We start from the raw sequence: 3020 nt of genomic DNA, 5'->3' as shown, positions 1-3020 counted from the left end.
CCATTTCATCGACAAAGTTTTTGCAATCCGAACACGTTTTCATAGCGTCAATGCATCTACCATTGCAGGCTATGTTAACCATTAAGTGAACAAAATCATCCAAATTTTTTTTTTTTAAAATGAAAAAATTTCATCAATAATTACACAACATTTTCTTAGCAATTATGAAATGATTTCACTTTCTTTATGCACCCATTTCATCAGCCAATTTCTTCCAATACGAACACGTTTCATAGAGTCAATGCATTTACCATTACATGCTTTGTTAACCATTAATTGAACAAAATCATCCAAAAAAATGAAACAATTCCATCAAATATTGTTGATAAGAAAACAAGATTATGCAAGAATATTATATTACGCAACCAGTTCATTCATAAAAGTTTCATAAAACAAGCTCCTCAATGAACGTTTTCACGAACCAATCTGCATACGTTTCATAAAACAAGCTCCTCAATGAACATTTTAATGAACAAATCTAACATTAATTTGTTTCACAGTTGATTATGTTTTTACCGGTTCATGAATCTTTGTTTAGATCTGTTACTGATTTCGTGGATTAATGAATATAATAATTTTCGATTTTCATATTTTTATCACTAATAACCAGAGAAACCATATAACAATATTTAATTTTTAAAATTCTAATTTAAAAAAAACATTTAAATATTACCATTTCTAAAATTTACTTTATTATGTTATCTTAATTAAGATCTTTAATAACTTCCATATTTAATCGAAAAAAATGTAAATGACAATTCTACCCTTAATGATTAAATTTAATTAAGAAAAAAAAGAATTTTCCTATTGGGCGAAATTAGTTTACACGGTTTCTAAAAATTAGACGGTTTTCATTTGATCCCGCCTCTATATATAATGTTAGGATTTAAGATATTGTTTCATAATGTGATAGTTTTATATGTATTTGTTTTGACATATAAATATTTTTTATGTGTATTTTTTGTTTCACTAAATAAATCAAAAAAAAAGTTTCACATGTAATTTTTTTTCATAAGATGAATACAAACATATGTGAAACAATATGTTAAATTATATATTTTAATCAAAAAAATTATGTAAAAAGAAATTTTTATATGAGTTATTACATGTTTGTAACTTTTTCGTGGTTCTCATTTAATTATTGTCATGTATATGATATATATTATATGAAGGGTTGAGTTTCGGTGAGAAGGAGAATCAATGCGAGAAGCATAAGAAGAGATCATCATCATTGGATGCATATTAAGATGAGATGCCATTGGATCAACCTTAAGTCCGTTCGGGGAGTCCGTGGCATAAACAAAGAAGGATTTGAGTCTGACTTTGTCCGTGTCAACAAACAATTCGAAATACTTCGACTTTTTATTTTTTGGGTAATCTGCTCCCATGCTGCAAACAGTCTTTCACTTCAATCAGCAAGGGGAAGTCTGATAGAAGCGAGTGCACCGGAAAAGAATGGGAACTGGGTCCTGAGCCAATAGAGCATCTTGCCTTCGCAATGTCGAAGGGCGAACTCCACTTATTTTTGAGCTATTGAATTAGGCGATCTGAAAATCCATTTCTCCTGACTTTATCTGGTTTCCACAACCGTAACCATTTTTCCGATTACATTTCTCTTTAGGAAAAACAGGGGAAATATTGGGTCGGATCTTGGCTCGCTGTCCCACCGACGAACCAGCTAGATTCTCATAGTGAGGCGCTTCGAGTTAGCAAAACGCTTCGAGTTAGCGAAGCGCTGTAGATGAAGAGAACTAGGGAGTGGTCATGAACGGTGGGAGGTCACAGAGAATTAATCTCTGTACTAGCTCTATCTAAAAGGGGAAAAAGGGAGGCTCTTACTGGACAAGTGTGATTCATGGGTGAGTTTGAGATTAAAAATGATCAAAAGTTCAGATCTCTTCTTACGCTTCTCATGTTAACTTTCATTCTCACACGATACATCGCCTATATGAAATACAATGGTTTTTGAATATATGGTTATAGATTTTTTAATATCGTCAAGTGAACAATGACTTTGTATTTTAAATGTTTCAAAAAAAATAATTAAAGGTTATTTGTTTTTTTATTAAGATATATATATATATATATATATATATATATATATATATGTGTGTGTGTGTGTGTGAGAGAGAGAGAGAGAGAGAGAAAGAGATGAGATGAGATAAATTAATATAAACATTAAATATATAATGACTTATCAATGACCTGTTATTTTAGAACTCATAAAATTATGATAATCTTGAAATCTAGTGCAAAATGTGTTATATCACATGATTTTTTTCATCTACGATTTAAAAGTTAATGTATTGTTCAACATCTATTTGTTTTACAATGTGTTTATTTCATATATGTATTTGTTTTCACATTGTGAACCAGAGTACATATGAAAAAATCATATTATTAAACAAATATATGTAGATCAATATATTGAATTCCAGCCTTACATGATAAAAATCATGTGAAACGGTATTTCATGATAATAGTTCTCATAGTTATCATAATATATGGGATTCACACAAGATTAGACCTAATTTAATATATATGTATAAATATACTTTTTGAAAGGCAAACAAATATCACTAGACCATGAAAGTAAAAACACAAAAGACAATTTTTCGAGTGTCCATGAGATTTAGGAGTCGTTGACCAAACGCTTATTGACAAAAAAATTACTCTCACTTATGTTATCATGTAACATTCTCAGTTATCAAAATTAATTATTGGCAAACGTCTTACACCTAGTAAGAGTCTTCTTATTATGCCTCTTACCGGATAAGCTTCTTAGTCCATATTATGCTCAATTGATAAAGTAAGTGATATTAATAAGCACTTATTCGATAAGCATTTAGTAAACGGCAAGGTAGAGACCTCCACCACCACCAATTTGAAGGAAGAAATAAAGGGATGTAATATTCGGGTTATTATATTAGATTTAATAATTTAAATATTTATGTTTATATGAATATTTTATTTAGAAGTATGTGGGTGTGGGTGACGTGGTTTTGATTAAGCCAACCTTT

Source organism: Cynara cardunculus (assembly GCF_001531365.2).
Source record: "Cynara cardunculus var. scolymus isolate 2C chromosome LG 13, CcrdV1, whole genome shotgun sequence".
Classification (NCBI taxonomy): Eukaryota; Viridiplantae; Streptophyta; class Magnoliopsida; order Asterales; family Asteraceae; genus Cynara; species Cynara cardunculus.
Note: the sequence above shows the minus strand (reverse complement) of the source record.